This window comes from Miniopterus natalensis, chromosome 10 (genome assembly GCF_054644295.1).
Source record: "Miniopterus natalensis isolate mMinNat1 chromosome 10, mMinNat1.hap1, whole genome shotgun sequence".
NCBI classification, from domain to species: domain Eukaryota; kingdom Metazoa; phylum Chordata; class Mammalia; order Chiroptera; family Miniopteridae; genus Miniopterus; species Miniopterus natalensis.
Window position 1 is genome coordinate 32035168 of NC_142090.1, and position 19944 is coordinate 32055111.

The 19944-nt window shown below is 40.5% G+C and overlaps 1 protein-coding gene across 2 annotated transcripts in view; it reads right to left on the reverse strand.

Moving 5' to 3' along the window:
• BLVRA (biliverdin reductase A) overlaps positions 1–19289 on the reverse strand; it is a 128171-nt gene extending 108882 nt beyond the window's left edge. Inside the window, exon 1 of one of the 2 annotated variants that reach the window (XM_016212518.2) lies at positions 19219–19289. The gene's annotated coding sequence lies outside the window, so the exon portion shown is untranslated. The remainder of the gene's footprint in view (positions 1–19218) is intronic. The other variant, XM_016212517.2, reaches the window with a different exon arrangement.
• Between the last annotated feature and the right edge of the window lie 655 nt (positions 19290–19944).

The following is a 19944-nucleotide window of genomic DNA, read 5'->3' on the forward strand; positions in this document are numbered from 1 at the left end:
AAAGGCACAAATATGAGGAGGGTGATAACAGCGGTGAGCCTACTTGTGTCAACTACTTTATATACATTAACTCGAATCTCTGAAACTTGGGCAAAAAACTAATATTAATTCCATTTTACAGATGAGGTACCTGAAGTTCAGGGTGGGTAAAAGCATTTGTCCTTACAGTCAAGGTGTTGTGACACTGCACTGTAATTTCCAGACTTTCTAGCTCTAGAACCAAACCCCAGACTGCCACAGAGACCTTTACAAATCCTTTTGTAACCCAGAGAACTTTTATGATAACTAGGAGCCCTGGTGTGTTTGGTCCTGCTTCAGTCAAAGACTAGCCAAGTGACTGGCCAAACAGTTTCCTCATTTGTAGGCTAAGCAGTTGGACTTCACCTCAAAGGTCTATTTCAGTTCTAAGGTGTTCTCTGATTCCCAGAATAGGAAATTCAGGTGACCCTTAAAATAGGTGGAACAATGCTCAACCTTAGTCATGATAACTGAATGCAAATTATGATTTCACCAAGATGCTCTCTCAGACTGAAAGAGATCAAAATGTGTTCCACAGTGTGTTGGTCAAAGTGTGGGGAGGAATACACTCTCTGACATTAATGGGGGTCCACAGATGGGTATCATTTCTACTGAGGGCATTTTGACTATATCTATTAAAAGTCCAGCCCAGCCAGGCGTGGCTCAGCGGTTGAGCGTCGACCTAGGATCCAGGCAATTGGGGTTCAATTCCCGGTCAGGGCACATTCCCGGATTGTGGGCTCGATCAATGACTCCCTCATCATTGATGTTTCTACCTCTCTCTCCCTCTCCTTTCCTCTCTCTGAAATCAATAAAGATATATTAAAAAAAAAAAAAAAAAAAGGTCCAAATACACGAAACCTCTGACCTAACAATTCCACTGCTGCTTATTTCTGTCTCCAGCACCAAAAAAACACATTAAGGAGGAATTCATTAAATTTCCCTGAGTCCTTTTTCAATGCAGAAACATTACTACTGCTTGCTTTCTCTTTCTAATGAGAACTTTCAGGAAAACTTTCCAATGAAAAATAATCTACAAAACATTACTTGTGAACTTGACTGCTTTCCCACAGAATCTGGGGAAAGCGAAACAAAAAGAATTTATATGCATATACGTATAACCTATGGACACAGACAACAGGGTGGTGAAGGCCTGGGGTGGGGAGTGGGAGTAGGGTAGAAGGGGTCAATGGGGAAGAAAGGGGGACATCCGTAATTCTTTCAACAATAAAGATAAAGTTAAAAAAAAAAAATTTGAGAAAAGATGGCTGTAGTCTAACAAGAGGTGTTAAAATACTGTGTAGTCTGCTCGGAAGGACAAGAGAAATATAGATGATTGGACATATTTTGACCAAGGAGCACTGAAGATACATCATAGAGACTGGTAAGAAAGGGGGAGGTGAGGAAAGGGGGAATCCCCCCTGAAGCCATGCTGTGCAGCGAGGCCTGAGGGTTGAAGGCTGCAAAGCTCCCTCCCCCTGGAAGTGTGGACTAACATTCAAAAGCAGAGATCTCAAACCCAGAGTGGTGAAAAAGGGAAGGAGAGCCCATGCACATAGGACAGAGGGAGCTGGGGGAACTGTCTGCCTGCCCCAGGATAGAGAGGGGCCTGTGGGCTGCACCCAGCAGTGACATAAAGGGACCCACTGCTTTCCTGTAGGGCACTGTACAAAGCTCCTAGGAGTATTTGAACTGTGTGGAGCAGGGAAGAGAAAGGGAGCACTCCCTCCACCAGAGAGAGACCGGAGCAGCTGCAGGTGTGGCAGAACAGGACTCCTGCAGCCAGAGAGAGGGACTGGAGCTTCCAGTGGGGAAGAGAAGGGGTTTTTGACCTGTTCTGAAGAGAGCAGGGATAGCGACCAACCAACTGGAGCTGAGAATCCTGGCCCCAGCCCTAGAGTTCAGCTGTGTGGGAGACCTGCCTAGAGCTGACTTTGTAACGCCTCCTGCTTGGACTGGAGGACCAATGGTGGTGCCAGATCCCCACAAAGCAGGTTTTCTGCCTGTGTATAACTTTATGTTTTTGATTATTGGATGGAACTTAAAGGCATCCAATTTCCTGGCTTACACTGTGGAGATAGACCAGCAAAGGCAGGGTGTTATATCTGCATTGAGAACAGTTTGAACCAAGCGCCCTGTGAGATCAGCCAATCAGAACTGGGAAGGAGGGGTGGAGCACGCCTACCTCTCTTGCAGGCTAGGAGCACCACCCCCAACAGGAAAGGGGCTGGTTCAGCCCACTGAATCCCCAGATAACCCCCTGGGCAGTTTGGTGGTAGAAGGGAGAATAGCTCAGAAGAAGGCATTACAAGAGTAAGACTGTCAGGGACTACTGTTTGGGAACCTAGGAAATGCTCAAAACCACTTCTGGGGGCTGGGCACGCACAGTTCCCACCGGAGCCTCTTTTGCTTAATCCCACTGAGCCCAGGCCAGCTGAAACTGCCCATACAGAATAGGCAAGAGACTGAATTCAATCTGAACCTGCATCAGACCATTTTAGGGGGAACTAGAGTTGGAGGATATGATAGAAACTGAAGAGTTGGCTTTGATGCAGAGACTAATTTCCCTTCGGTGAGTGCCTGTCAGCGAAACCTCTAAAGGGCCTAAAGTACACTAGCTGGCCTACACACTAAAGACTCTCTTAGGAAGATGCTGGGGTAAGACCAGGCAACCACAGGTGGGAGGAGAAATAGCTGACAGGTGGAAGTGGTCCACAGAGAGTCTCAGACCAAACAGCTACATAAGAAAACTGAGAGCCAAACCTAGACAGCTCCTGACATTGGTTGACACAAAAGTACCTCCCAGGAGTCCCAAAATCAGTAAATAAAACAGTGAGCCTCAGACAAGATAAGCCACCCAGATGAACTTCACTTGGCTGGCTTTAAATATATATATATAGTTTTTAATTTGTTTTGTCTTCCTTTGCTTGTTTTTTTTGTTGTGGTGGTGGTGATGGTGGTGTCTTTTTTGTTTTTTTGTTTTGCTTTTGTTTCTGTCAAGATCTTTTTGACACTCTCTGCTTTACTGTTTGGATATTATTATTAAGTTTATTGCTTTTCTGTATTGTTTCTTCCATATCTCTTATTGAACTCCTTCCTAACTTGTGCTTTACCTTTTTCTCTCTTCTTGTTCCCTTGGCATACCTTTTTTCTTTTCTTTATTTTTCCTGTCTTTTTAAACCATTTTTGTATTCCTACTCTCTATCCTTATTTTTAGCTCTCCCTTCTTTCCTTTCAGAATATTCTCTCTGCCCCATTTACTTCACAGTAGCTTCTTTGTTTTTACTTCTTTTACTATTAGCAATAATATGCTTTTCTCTCTTTTTTGCCTTAGTACTGTGTTCTCTCTTTGCTTTCCTAATTCTACTTTCTTTTGGGTTGTTTTCATTGTGATTGTCAGGATATTTTATAAGTTCCTGTTTGTTTCCTGAGGGTTTGGTTGTGTTTTGTTTTGCCCTGTCAGCACCTATACAACAGCTCATACGAAGAGGTAGTGGCTGAGCCTCACAGCTAGCCAGCCTGATAGGAGAGTCCTCCCACCAATGGAACAACAACAATCTAGGCCCAATAACAACAGGAGAACCCAAAGAACCCAAAAAAAGAGATATGCGTAAAGCTTATAGCTCAGAAGTATAAGGAAAACACACCTCTGGGACCCACAAGATATTCACTACAAAAGCCCACCCTTCAACACTGGAGACAGCAAACATATCTAATACACAGATTACAAACACAAAGAGACAACTAAAACGGGGAGACAAAGAAACAGCCCCCAAATTAAAGAGGAAAAATCGCCAGAAAAAGACATTGATGAGGAGGTAAGCAAGTTATCAGAAATAGAGTTCAGAGTAATGGTTATAAAGATGCTCAAGAAAATTAATGACGCCTGGCCGGGCCGTGGCTCAGCGGTTGAGTGTTGACCTAGGATCCAGGCGATCGGGGTTCGATTCCCGGTCAGGGCACATGCTCATGTTGTGGGCTGCAGCAGATCAATGACTCTCTCATCATTGATGTTTCTATCTCCCTCTTCCTCTCCTTGAAATCAATAAAGGTATATTTAAAAAAAAAGAAGAAAAAAAAAAAGAAAATTAATGAGAACCACAAGACACTTAATGACAAGTTCCAGGAACTTGGTGAAAGACACATCAGCATGAAAAAATATATAGATATGATAAATAAGAACCAAGAAGAAATGAAGAATACTATATCTGATATCAAGAATACGTGGGAAGGGAGGGGAGGGAATATGGCAGCACTCTGAAAAGAAGCAGAGCACCCTTGCTCCCAGCGAAGGACTTGATTTACTGCTAAAATACTGTGAAACCAGCTTGGAAAAACAAGAGAAACATACCTGAATGGACATATTTCAAGAAAGGAGCACTGAAGAAACATCACAGAGTCTGGTAAGAGAGGGGTGTTGAAAGGGGGAGTACCCCTGAAGCCAGTGCTGGGCTCTAAGGCCCGAGGGTTAGAGGCTACAAAGCTCCCTTCCCTTGGGAATGTGGACTGGCATCCAAAAACTGGGATCTCAAACCCAGAGCAGAGGAGAAGGGAAGGCGAGCCCATGCAGGGCGGGGAGAGGGAGCCAGGGGTACAGTGTGCCTACGAGGAGGGGACCGTGCCTTCCCAGTGAAACAACACGTATAATGGCAGCAGACGGGACAGGAGTCTTTCACTCCAGGGGTGCTCAGTGGTGCTGATGATGGGAAAGGCTGTCCCACAGTGTGTGGCTTCCCAATATAAAGGGGCCAGAAGGCTGCACTGAGCAGCCACCGACAGGGACTCTCTGCTTTCCTGTAAGGCACTGTGTAGAACCCAGAAAGCATTTGAACTGTGTGGCCTGGGCAAGGGGAAGAGAGCCCTCCCACCACCAGAGAGAGACGAAAGCTTCCTGCATGGCAGATCAGGACTCCATCTACTGGAGCTGCTGGTAAGGCAAAACGGGACACCAGCCACCAGAGATGCGGGTGGGGTTGATCGGGACTTCAGCCACTGGAGCTGCTGGTGCTGCGGATCAGGGGATTTTGACCAGCTCTGGGGAGAGCCGGGATAGAGCTGAAGGAGCTGCCCCACCTTTACTGAGATCAGCTGTGCAGGGGAGCTGTGTGGGACTGATTTTGTGACCCCTCCTGCTTGATTCCAGGACACGGGGGCAACGGGACCTCACAGGGAGGATTCTCTGCCTGTGTTGTTTTGTGCGTTTTTGCATTTTTGATAGCTGAACCAGCACACAGCTTCCTGACTTGCATTGGGGAGACAGATGAGGAAAAGCTGGAATTTATTTCTGCATTGTGGAGAGTTTGAAGTAGGCGTCCTATAAGAATAGTCAACCAGATCTGAGAAAGGAGGGGCGGAGCACACCTACCTCTCCTGCAGGCTAGGAGCACCACCTCCAACAGGAAAGGGGCTGGTTCAGCTCACTGGAGCCCCAGATATCCCCCACAGGGCACAGTCCAGAGGGGGAAGGGAGAAGAGCTCACAGGACCACATTACGAAAATAAGACGCTCAGGGGCTATTGTTTGGGAACTGAAGGAAAAGCTTAAAACCCCTTTTGGGGGCTAGGCAAAGTGCTAACCAGATTTTTTTTTTTAATTGAACCCACTGAGCCCAGGCTGCTAAAACTGCCCATACAGAAAAGGCAACAGACTAAAGTCAATCTGAACTTGCAACAGGCCATTTTGGGGGGACTAGAATTGGAGGATAGGGTAGAGACTGAGGAGTTGGCTTTGAAGCAGAAATAAACTTCTCCACAGTGAGTGCCTGACAGTGAAACATATGAGTAAGGGGAGCAATATCCTGAGCTACACTAGCTGGCCTGCACCCTAAAGACTCTTAAGAAGACTCTGGAGTAAGTCCAGGCAACCACAAGGGGGAAGCAAAATAGTTGACAAGTGGAGGTGGTTCACAGAGAGCCTCAGAACAGCCAACTACCTAAGGACACCAGAGCCAAACCTAGACAGCTCCCATACACAAATACCTTCCAGAAGAACCGAAATCAGCATACAAAACAGTGAGCCTCAGACTACATAAGCTGCCCAGATGAAACTCACCTGATTGCTTTTTATTAAGAAAAAAGAGAGAAAAGAAATGATTTTCTTTTTAAACTTCTTAATTTTAATTTTTTAAAAATCTGTTTTGCTTTGCTTGTTTTTTTGGGGGGGGGTTGCTTTCTTTTATTTTGCTTTGTTATTTTTATGTTCTATTATCAAGATTTTCTTGATATTCTCTACTTAATTGCTGGGATATTATCATTCTAACCAATAACTTTACTGATTTTCTCTATTGTTTCCCCCATATCTCTTATTGGACTCCCTCTCTGCCCTTGCTTTATCTCTCCCTCTCTTCTTGTTCCATTGGCATAATTTTTTTTTCCTTCTTTACTTTGTCTCCCTTTTTATTCAGTCTTCCTGTCTTTCTGTTTGTTTGTTTCTGTTTGTCTATTTTACTTTTATTTTTTTATTTTTCAACCATTTTCCTATTCCTAGCACTACTCTCAATTTTTTGCTTGCCCTTCTTTCAGAATCTTTTCTCTACCCCTTTTATCTCTCAGTAGCTTCTCTATTTTTAACTTTTTATCCTATTTCATTTTTAATTTTTCTGTACTAGTAGCAATCTCTATTTTTTTGTTTGTATGTTTTTGTTTGTTTGTTTGGTTTGGTTTTATTTTATTTTTGCTTTAGCATTTGTGTTCTCACTTTGCTCTCCCAATTCTACATTCTCGGGTTGTTTTCATTGTGATTGTCAGGATATTTTGTAAGACACTGCATGTTTCCTGGCAGTTTGGTTGTGTTTTGTTTTGCCTTGCCAGCACCTGTACAACAGCTCACATGATGTGGTTGGACCTAAGCCACACAGAAAGCCAACCGGAGAAGAGAGTCCTCCTAAAAATGGGTCAACAACAATCTAGACCCAATCACAACAGGAGAGCCCAAGAACCAACAAAAGGGACACCCACAAAAGGGACACACATAGGGAATACAGCTCAGAAGTATAAGGAAAACACACCTCTGGGCTCCACTGGACATACACTACAAAATCCCACCCCACAAGACTGGGATAAAGCAAATCTATCTAATATATAGATACAAACACTAGTAGTTACTAATTGGGGAGACAAAGAAACAACCCCCAAATTAAAGAAAAGGAAAAATCGCCAAAAAAAGACCTTGATGAGATGGACTTAAGCAACGTATCAGGGTAATGGTTATACACATGCTCAAGGAAATGAATGAGAACAACAAGACACTTAATGGAAAGGTCCAGGAACTTAGTGCAAACATGAAAAAAGATACAGACATGATAAACAAGAACCAGGCAGAAATGAAGAATACTATATCTGATATCAAGAATACGCTGCAAGGCATTAAAAGTAGGCTCAATGAAGCAGAGGACAGGATAAGTGACTTAGAAGATAAGGTAAAAAAACACACTCATCAGAGCATGAAAAAGCAAAAACACTTAAAAAGCATGAGGACAGTCTAAGGGAGCTTTGGGACAACATGAAGTGAAAGGACATTCACATTACAGGAGGGCCAGATGGGGAGGAAAGTCAGCAAGGGATAGAGAACTCGGTGGAGGAAATAAGTATAGAAAACTTCCCTATGCTGATGAGGGAGAAAACCACACAAGTTCAGAAAGTACAGAGGGTTCCAAACAAGAGGAACCCAAAGAGACACACTCCAAGAAACATCATAATTTAAATGGCAACTGTTAAGTATAAAGAGGGGATAGACTTCAAAATAAAGGCCATAATAAGAGACAAAGATGGTCACTATATAATACCTAGGGATCAATCCAACAGGAGGATATAATCCTTATAAATATATATGCACCCAATATAGGAGCACCTAAATATATAAAAAATTTCTTGGCGGACTTTAAGGGGGAGATCAACAGCAACACATTCATAGTGGGGGAATTTAATACCCCACTGTCATCAATGAACAGGTCATCAAGACAAAAAAAATCAACAGGGAAACAGAGACCTTATATGACACACTAGATCTAATGGATTTAACTGACATTTACACAGCATTTCATACCAAAGCAGAATACACATTCTTCACAAGTGCACATGGAACATTCTCAAAAATAGACTATATGTTAGGGCACAAAGCAAATCTCTACAAATTCAAGAAGGCTGAAATCATATCCAGGATCTTCTTGGATCACAATGCCAGGAAACTAGAAATCAACCACTATAAAAAACTCAAAAATATTCAAACACAAGGAGAGTTAAATAACATGTTATTAAGCAATGAATGGATTACCAATGAGATCAAGGAAAAATCAAACACTTCGTGGAAAAAAACAAAAATGAACAAACAACAACCCAAAATCTATGGGACGCAATGAAAGCAGTCCTGAGAAGAAAGTTCATAGAGGTACAGGCATACCTCAAGAAAGAAGAAAAGCTATACTAACTCATCAACAGGACAACTAAGAGAATTACAAAGACAACAGCAAGAAAAGCCCCAACAACAGAGAAGGACAGAAATAATAAAGATCAGAGCAGAAATTGATGACATGGAGACTAAAAAAAAATACAAAATATTAATAAAACCAACAGCTAATTGTTTGAAAAGATAAATAGGATTGATGGACCTTTAGCCACACTCATCAAAGAACAAAGAGAGAGGACTCAAATAAATAAAATTAGAAATGAAAGAGTCAGTACAACAACTGAACCAACAGAAATACAAAGGATTGTAAGAAAATACTATGAGCAACTATATGCCAACAAATTGGACAACATGAGTGAAATGGACAAATTCCTAGAAGCATACAATCTTACAAAACTGAATCCAGAAGAGACAGAAAACATGAAGAGGCCAATAACAACTAATGAAATCGAAGCAGTAATCAAAAAACTCCCAGCAAACAAAAGTCCAGGACCAGATGGATTTAGAGGTGAGTTTTACTAAAAATTCAAAGAAGAAATAACACCTGTTCTCAAACTCTTCCAGAAAATTCAAGAGGAGGAAAAATTCCCAAGCTCTTTTTATGAGGCCAGCATTATCCTAATCCCAAAAGCAGATAAAGACACTACAAAGAAAGAAAATTACAGGCCAATATCCCTGATGAACATAGATGCTAAAATCTTCAAGAAAATATTAGCAAACCAGATCCAGCAATAAATGAAAAAGATCATACACCATGACCAACTGGGATTTATTCCGGGGATGCAAGGCTGGTAGGACATCCACAAATCAATAAATGTGATACATCACATAAACAAAATGAAGACAAAAGTCATATGATCCTATCAATAGATGCAGAAAAAGCATTCGACAAAATCCAGCACCGATTTCTGATCAAAACTCTCAGCGCAGTGAGAATAGAGGGATCATACCTCAACATAATAAAGGCTATATATGGCAAACCTACAGCCAACATCACACTCAGTGGTCAAAAGCTAGAACCATTTCCCTTAAAAACTGGAACAAGACAAGGATGTCCACTTTCACCACTCTTATTCAATATACTACTGGAAGTCCTTGCCACAGCCATCAGACATAAAGAAAACATAAAAGGTATCCAAATTGGAAAAGAGGAAGTAAAATTATCATTATTTGCAGATGGCATGATATTGTACATAGAAAACCCTAAAGACTCCACCAAAGTACTACTAGATTTGATAAATGAATTCAGCAAGGTAGCTGGATACAAAATTAACATCAGAAAATCGACAACATTTTTATACACCAACAATGAACTCTCACAAAGAGAAACTAAAAAAAAAATACCATTTACCATTGCAACTAAAAAAATAAGATACCTAGGAATAAACTTAACCAAGGATGTAAAAGACCTATACTCAGAAAACAACAGGTCACTGTAAAAAGAAATAGAGGAAGATATAAACAAGTGGAAGAATATACCATGCTCATGGATTGGAAGAAGTAATATCATTAAAATGTCCATACTACCCAAAGCAATCTATAGATTCGATGCAATTCCTATTAAAATACCAACAGCATATTTCACAGAACAAGAACAAGTATTCACAAAATTTATATGATACTAAAAAGACTCCAAATAGCCACAGCCATCTCTAAAAAGAAGAAGAGAGTACGAGGGATCACTTTACCAAATATCAAACCATACTACAAAGCCATTGTAATCAAAACAGCCTGGTATTGGTGCAACAACAGACATATAGACAAATGGATCAGAACAGAGATCCCAAAAATAGACCCACACCATTATGGTCAGTTAATATTTGACAAAGGAGGCAAGAGCATCCAATGGAGTAAAGACAGTGTCCTCAATAAGTGGTGCTTGGAAAATTGGACAGATACTTGCAAAAAAATGAAACTAGACCACCAACTTACACCATACACAAAAATAAACTCAAAATGGATAAAAGACTTAAATGTAAGTTGAAAAACCATAAAAATCCTGGAAGAAAACATAGGCAGTAAAGTCACAAACATCCCACATAGTGGAATTTTCACTGATACATCTCCTAGGGCAAGAGAAACAAAAGAAAAAATAAATATATGGGACTACATCAAACTAAAGAGCTTCTGCACAGCAAAAGAAAACAGCCTCAAAATACAAAGGAACCCCACGGTTTGGGAAAATGTATTTGCCAAGGATGTATCTGATAAGGGGCTAATCTCCAAAGTGTACAAAGAACTCATACTACTCAGCAAGAGGAAGACAAACAACCCAATTTAAAAATGGGCAAAGGATCTGAATATACACTTCTCCAAAGAGGATATACAGATGGCCAAGAGACATATCAAAAAATGCTCAAAGTCACTAATCATCAGAGAAATGCAAATTAAAACCACAATGAGGTATCACCTCACACTTGTCCAAATGGCTACCATCAACAAATCAACAAATGACAAGTGCTGGTGAGGATGTGAAGAAAACGGAACCCTAGTACACTACTGGTGGGAATGCAGACTGGTACAGCCACTATGGAAAGCAGTATGAAGTTTCCTTAAAAAATTAAAAATCAAACTGCCATTTCACCCAGTGATCCCACTTTTAAGAATATATCCTAAGAATCCCAAAACACCAATCAGAAAGAATATATGCACCCATGTTCACAGCAGTACTACGTACAATAGCTAAGATCTGGAAACAGCGCAATTGCCCATCAGTAGATGAGTGGATAAAAAGGCTGTGGGACATTTATACCATGGAATACTATGCACCTGTAAAAAAAACAAAAACAAAAAAATCTCTTTCTCTTTGCATGGATGGACCTGCAGATTATTATGCTAAGTGAAATAAGCCAGTCAGAGAAAGACAAGTACTGCATGATCTCACTCATATGCAGAATCTAAGGAACAGAATAGATTGATAAACAACATAGGACCACAGACATGGAAGCATGGAACAGACTGAAAGATCTCAGAGGGAAGGCAAGAAGGAGTGCAGCAATAGATTAACCAAAGAACTTATAAGCATATATGAACAGCCCACGGACACAGACAATGGACAGGTGGGGGCCTGGGGATGGGTGGGAGATGGTTGGAGGGGGTTAAGGGGCAGAAATGGGGGACATCTGTAATACTCTCAAGAAGTAAAAAGTTAAAAAATAATAAATTAATTTAATTAAATAAGAAAACAAAAAACATGCATGTGAAAGAATCCTACCTAGAAATTCTAATGTGTTTAAGCTAACAGTGTTCTACTACCTGGAAGCACAGTGACCTGCAGTAACCTGCCAGATTTTGTCCATGCTTGTTTCCCTTCTGTTATATTTCAACTCCCCTTATAATAAGATGGCACTGTCAAGGGAGGAAACCAGATGAGATCTTGCTCTAATGTTCAACATGCTCCCTGCCCATCCCACATATCTTTCTCCCTATTTCCCCCACTGTCTTATCAAGACCAATTAATGTTTGAACAGAACCTGGGGAGAATCTTATTCTATATTTTTAAATATTCTAAAAGATCTAAGACCCATACTTATAACAAGAAAATTTAGGTTTGTTTATTTCAAGGGTTTAATATTTAAGTGTACAAAAACTAAAAGGTTCTAGGTTTCTGACTTTTAGTATTATGTTTACAAAAATTTATAGCACATTTTTATTTACTTTTAAATATTTAACTTTTTACTTATTTACATTTTTATTTTTTAATCAATCTAAATTGTGTTTTGGTACAGTTAGTATAAGATTCTAACTGTATTTTTCCCCAAATAGTCTTGTTCCCAAATCATTAATCAACTATTCCATCCTTTTCCACCAATAATTCATACATAAATTCTTATGAATATGATTATTCTTTTTTCACTGCCTCTGTATATCATCAACCTAGGCTATCACTATGGGTGTAATATATTAGTTACATGATTGTGACTTTACAATATGTTTTGATATCTGGTAGTTCAAGTTCTCTCATTAACTTGTTCGGTATTCTTATCTGTTCTTGCTTCCTCAGATCTCCAGATTAATTTTGGAACATCTTTGTCAAGTTAAAAATTCCACTGGGACTGTGCCTATGATAGTATAAAATTTATAAATTAAATTAGTATTCATTAATAATCCTTCCCTTCTCGAAATATATGGTATGCCTCTCTAAAAGCAGCCTGTTTTAAAAAAACAAAACACCTTGAGTTAGTTCCTGAATTACTACATAATGACAAATGGCAGGACAGTGTGCAGTGGATTACCAGAAAGTTAAAAAAAAAGTCACCACTAATGTCAGAAGAATAGTGGCATGTGAGGTCCCCTTGGGCTCTCTCCTGGAGGTTTCAACAAATTGAACAGCTATAATTCAACAAAGGATTCCCTGCTTAACGCACAACACGTCTGAGAGATCTGCACACTGAAACATCTGAGGAGATTAAGTAAAAAAAAGAGACCGGCCAGGCATGGCTCAGCAGTTGAGCGTTGACCTACGATCCAGGATCCAGGCAATTGCGCTTCAATTCCTGGTCAGGGCACATGCCTGGGTTGCAGGCTCGATCCCCAGTCAGGGGCGTGTAGGAGGCAGCCGATCAATGACTCTCTCATCATTGGTGTTTCTATCTCTCTCTCCCTCTCCTTTCCTCTCTCTGAAATCAATAAAGAAATATTTTTTTTAAAAAGAAAAATCATAGATACAGACAACAGTTTGGTGCTTACCAGAGGGAAAGGAGTAATTACCAGGTAGAAGATGGTAAAGGGGTGATGCTAAATGGGGACAGAAGGAGACTTGACTTTAGTTGGTGAACAAAAAATACAATGTACAGATGACGTATTAGAGAACTGTACACTTGAAACCTATATAATTTTGTTAACTAATGTCATCCCAATAAAGTCAATAAAAGTTTTTTTAATGGAAACATATGCAGGTGGGCAAGTGGAAACAAACTAGGGAGATGGGAGGGGGAAGAGCTGAACCGATGCCATGGAGGCAGCCTGGAGCTCCCAGCCCAGAACTCACTAGGGACACAGCCCAGATTGAGGAGGAATGAGGTTGCTGCTGCTGGCACTCCCTTCAGCCAGGAGGAGCAAAAAGATACAGTGAGTATTTCTGCAGGAGTGTCCAGCACATGCTGCTGCTGAACCCAGTAACCTGGGCAGGGACAAGGCATAAAGGTAGAGTCTTGGTTATTTGCCAATTCCAGACAGAAAAACAAAGCAACGGAAGCTGACAGCCTCCCCTCACCCTCTCAGCGCTCACCTCCACTTACATCCCCAGAGATAGAAGCAGGTCCCAGAAGAAGCTGTAGCAGTGTTTCAGGTTGCAAAGCACATTATCTACAAACCTGAGAACTGGTACAACAGAAACATTTTCGCCTGAGCGACAGGCATACTCTGCAACTAATCCCAAGAGTATTTCCACTGATGAATGCCAGTCACCATGACTGAGAAAACAAAACAACATAGGCACTGGACAGCCACCAGCTCGGCCAACCCTCACCCATCCCAGTTGCACTGCTAACAGCATCTGGCTGTAAAGGATAGCCCTGGGATTTCAAGGATTTGGAACCCTACTGCCCACCACTTACCCATGCAGGGTTGGTCCTCTGAGAATGAGGCTACCTGAACACAGAGGAGATGCCCTCCTTCCTAGAAAACACAGGACATGTGCCACCATCCTACAAAGGCCTGAAAAACCAGACCAGTGCAAGAAAACTAAAAAAAGCTTGTGCTTCAGTGCCACCTACTAGAAACAATAGAAAAACTCTTATCAATCTACTAGAGAAGTACCACCACATACATAGAGATGCCTAGACAGAAGCAAATATCATGAATAACCAAGGTAACAAGGCAGCTCAGGAAGAAGACAAGAAATCCAAAAGAAAAGGAAGGAATATTGTAAAAGAAAAAAATGTAAATACAACATACCAAATCTTATGAGATGTATCAAAACCAGTTCTAAGAGGGAGTTTATAGCAATAAATTCTTACATTAAGAAAAAAGAAAGATCTTAAATATACAACCTAACTTTATACCTCTAAGCCCAGAGTTAATAGAAAGAAGGAAATAGGAAAAATGAGAGCAGAGATAAATACAGCAGAGTCAATAGAAAAGATCAATGAGACTAAGAACAGGATTTCAAAAAAAGATAAATAAAGCTGACAAGTCTTAAAGTTGACTCAAAAAGAAAAAAGAGAATTCAAATTTATTAAAAAATAGAAGTGAAGTTATGATTGATAACACAAATATAAACAATCATAAGAGATTCCATGAACATATATACATCAACAAATTGGACAACTCAAAGAAGTGGATAAATTCCTAGAAAAATACAGCCTACCAACATTGAATCATGAAGACAGAAAATCTGAACAGACCAATGTACTGGTAAGGAAATTTAATCAGTAATCAAAAAAACTTCCAACAAAAATTAGTCCAAGATCAGATAGCTTCACTGGTGAATTCTGCAGATACATTTAAAAAGTTAATGCCAATACTCTCAAACTCTTCCCAAAAAATTGAAGAGGAGAAAACACTTACAATATCACATTACGAGGTCAGCATTCCCCTGATACAAAATCAGACAAGGACACTAGAAAAAAGTAAACTACAGGCCACTATCCCAGAAAAACATACATGCACAAATCATTAACAAAATATTACCAAACAAATTCAGCAATACATAAAAAAGATAATACATCATGATCAAGTGGCATTTATTCCAGGGATCCAAGGATGGTTCCCTGGAATAATGTGCATTGATGGTGCACATTAATCAATGTTATACACTATATTAACAAAACGAAAGATAAAAATCTATAGAGGCAGAAAGAGCATTGACAAAATTCAATATATTTTCATAATAAAAACTCTCAAAAAACTGGGCATAGAGAAAATAAACCCACAGGTAACATCATATTCAAAGGTGAAACACTGAAAGTTTTCACTCTAAGATCAGGAACAAGAAAAAGATGCTCACTTGCACAATATTCAACACAATATTGGATGTCCTAGTCAGAGCAATTACACAAGAAAAAGAAATAAAAAGTATCTAAATCAGAAAGGAAGAATTAAGATTGTCCTTATTTGCAGATGATATCATATATAGAAAACCCTAAAGGCTCCACCAAAAAATAAAAAGACTGTTAGACCTCATCAACAAATTTGGTAAAGCTGCAGAATATAAAATGAATACACAAAAATCACTTGCATTTCTATACACTGACATCAAAATGTCAAAAAGAGAAATTAAGAAAACAATGCATTTACAACATCATCAAAAACAAGTACTTAGGAATAAATTTAACCAAAGAGGTAAAATATCTGAACACTGAAAACTATAAGACATTGATAAAAGAAACTGAAGAAGACAAATAAATGAAAAGAAATTCTGTGCTCATGGACTGGAAGAGTTAATGTTATTACAATGTTCATACTACCCAAAGCAATCTACAGATTCAATGCTATCCCTATCAAAATTCCAGTGGTATTCTTCTCAGAAATAGAAAAAAATCCTAAAATTTGTATGGAACCACAAAAGACCCGAATAACCAAAGCAACCATGAGAAAAAAAAACAAAGTCAGAAGCATCACTGATTTACTAATTTCAACCTCTATTATGAAGCTATAATAATCAAAACAATGTGGTATTGGCATAAACACACATATATATTCATATATGGCCAATTAATTTTTGACAAAAGAGTCAAGAATATAAAATGAGGAAAGGACGCCCAGCAGGGCATGGCTCAATGGTTGAGCATCGACCTAGGAGATCGGGGCTCGATTCCCAGTCAGGGCACATGCCCGGGTTATGGGCTGCAGCCAATCAATGACTCTATCATTACTGATGTTTCTCTCTCTCTCTCTCCCCCTCTCCCTTCCTCTCTCTGAAATCAATAAAGATATATTTAAAAAAATAAAAATAAATAAATAAATAAAAATAAAATAAAATGAGGAAAGGATAGTTTCTCAATAAATGGTGTTTGGAAAACTTGCAGCCACATGCAGAAAAATGAACCTGGGCACCTATCTTAAACCAGACACAAAAATCAACTCAAAATGGTAAAGACCTGAACATAAGATCTAAAACCATAAATCTCCTAGAAGAATACATGGTAAGTTCCTTGACATTGGGCTTGGCAATGTACCCATCTATCATATTATCACATTGTTCACTTTAAATATCTTAGAAGTTTTTTTGGTCAATTATACCTCAATAAAGCTGAAAAAAATCCAATCCTGCCATAACTAAACCAGGATGACTTGACATTACTGCATGAAACAGAACCAGAGGTTGAAAGAGCAGTGGCTTACGTGTATATGTGCTTTATTTTTCAAAAATATTTTCTGCCTATCTCCTTATACTGCCAAAGTATCCCTTAAGAAGGGAAGGCCCCAAACCCTCGTTTGCAGAATCAGGAAGACATTAGCTGACAGTGGTTCTCCATCCACCACCCCTCCCACACCCTTAGGAGGCTGGTTGACCTTCCCAGGCTTCATAACTTAGGCTCCTTCATCCCCAGCTTCCAGCTTCCACTTGGATTTAGCCAATAGAGGAGATCAGTGGGCACAGGAGGTGAAAGAGAGCCCCCAGTGTACTTATCTCCCCCATCCCCAACCTGCCCCATCCTGCTGCTCTGGCAATGGGTGAATTCTTCCAACAACACAGCAGCCCTGGAGGGTAGCCCCTCTTCCAGTGCTCCAATTCTCTCCCCCTACCCTCAAGTTCTAGTACCACAGACCTTTCCCTGCCCCTTCAGACCAGGGTGGGTGGGGATGGCTCCTCAATGTCGCTCTTTCTTGGGTGCCCCACCATCACTTGCTGATTCCCTGAATCCTACTCACTGTTCTATAGAGTCCCCTCAAGAATTCTTTTCATTTCTTCCATCCCTCCTGTTGAGATCCTAACTGATATGCTTACCCACCAAAATCTCACAGTAAATTAATGGTACCATCAGGATTAAATATTTTCCTTAGCTTAAATTATGCCTCTCTTTCAATCTGCCTCTCCCACATGCAGATTGTAAGATGAAGCTCTTTAGAGCATGTCAGCAATAATTTTGTGATTTCCACTAACCCAGCGGCTCCCAACTGACATTTCTGATTGTCATGATGTGGAGAAGGGGGAGTATGCCAGAAATGTTGCTAAATATCCTATAATGCATAGGACAACTCCCCAAAACAAAGAGTTATCCACCCCAAATATCAATAGTGCCAAGGTTGAGAAAAGCTGGGTTTTTCATCTTGCAGAACAAACCACAGCCATGACAGACCTTCCTCCTCTTTCCTCCTCTCTAAAATGCTCTCAAAGATGCCTATAATAATTGCCCCAAAGCTCTAAAGCCAGGCCACTGGCAGAAGTATGGAGAAGGAATAGGGAGAGAGTGACTTTCTCAGAGGAGGCCGGGTGCTGGCCTAAGAGGTCTAAGGTTAAAGGTAAAGCGACCCTTGCCCCCAGACTGGATTTCCCTTCCATGGAGGAAGTTGGATACTTTAGGGCCTGTCAAGGCAAATGAAAAGACTACGTGGGACAAAAGTCTGGAAATATATACATAAAAATATTGAGTAATTATGTCTTTGAATGGTAAAATTTTTAGTGATTTAATTTTTTTGCATATTTGTGTATTTTAAATTTTGCTCTACAAGTTAGTTAACATTTGTATAAATAATTAAAATTCTAAAAAATGTTATAAATTATGCCATATAATTGACTCCATCCCTCCCAGCCCCAATTCATCAACTGAATAGACTTTCACATGGCAATATACCAGGGTGCTCTAACAATGAACCACACAGAAAATTGTCCTTACAGATGATTATCAGGAAAGGCTCTGCTTCCTTCTACTTGAGGGATGAATGAAGTATGATTTACTTTCAAATGATAACTATGCAATTGACCAAGTTCCTAGAGACAAATTTGAGACTCAGCAACAAACAATATAGACCTGCACTGTCCTATAAGGTAGCCACTAGAGATGTGATATTTAAATGTAAGTTAATTAAATATAAAACATTTTCCTTATCACAGAAAGTTCTACTGGAGAGCACTGATACACTTTCATTCCCCCTACCCCAATTACCTTCTGTTCTTACACTGTCTCTGCTCCCAATATCCAGATATATTTATGTTTGTTACTATTCTATGTAGTTTTGTTGTAAACTACCTTAATTCCTTTGTAGAACACTTCAGGGTATCAGTAATTTGAATTATCTGTGTATAAAAGCCCTATTGTTGCTGGGAGATCAGTCTTAAGTTTTTAATAGGGTGCACTTAATTCATGTAAACGCTCACAACAACGTCTATAAAATAGGTAATATTTTCCAGTTTCCGAAGAGAAAAGTTCCGCCAGGAGAGGTTAGTGTCTTGCGCAGGGCTGATTATCAAAGTAGCAGAATTCCAACTCCCTGGTATGTCCTCAGATTCCTGGGCCCAGCCCACACCCTAAACTGGACATGTCTGCATAGAAGAACCACTCTCTCAAACCCAACCACGTAACTACTTAGGCCATACAAGGACGCAGCAGCAGAGTTATATCTACATAAGAACTGAAACCATAAACATTTTGTAAAATGAAATATAGATTTAATTTTTAAAATAGTTTTTCTTTTGTTTACTATAGAAAGCACCTCTCTGGGGGAGTATGTCCTCAACCCTGGAAGCCAGGCCGGCGCCAGGTATGCGGCCCCAAAACCGCATTAGAGGCTCCAGGCCGAGGCCCAGCCCCTTCCTGGCAGTGCCGGTCTCCCGCTGGCATTGTTTTCATGCTCCTGCCGGACGGTTTTGTAAAGCCACAGACGACTCCCACTCCCCAGCAAGTGCCTTACCTGGAGCTGGGCTCAAAGCTCAAGCTTCTCCAGCAGCCTCCAAGTTCCGCCACCGCACTGCGAACAAACCGGGAGCCGACTGGGATTGGCCGCTGGGTGAGGAGGTGGGGCTCCGGGCGGGAGGAAGAGAAAGCAAGGAACCTGAGAGGAAGGGATCATGCCAGCGCCCTGCTCAGGGCTGTGAGCATGCTCTATGTGCATACCAGGGCCTTGGTTGTAGCTGTTCTGTGCGCCTTGCTTGGCAGCAGTAAGGGCAGTGGACGTGTTAAACAAAATTTTAAGTCCCAGGGCTGAATTTAAAAGAAAGGATTATGCCATTGCTAGAAAAACAAAGAGGACCCGTCCTGGGTCATGGAGTCTAAAACACCTGCAGCATGGCTAGGTAGAAAAGACATGTCCAAGATGTAGAAGTTTTGCAAGCATTTTTATACATCAAGTAGAGGGAAGAAAGATGTAAGCCGTTCTGAAAGAATTTACACTAGCTATAGGCAAAAGGGACAGGAGAGGATGAAGCAGGGCTAGTTCTGGGCAGAGTATATGGCACAGTCCACAGCACAGTGGGCCAAGCTCATGTGTAAAGACGAAGCCAAAGCTCCTGGAGTTGGAAGATGCCTGGCTATTCTCTTTTGGATAATCACAGACATAGCCATCTGGAAATTACCCCTAAATTCCAATAGATATATATGAGTATGAAAGACTTGTCAGAGCTGGCTCAAAGCTATTAAC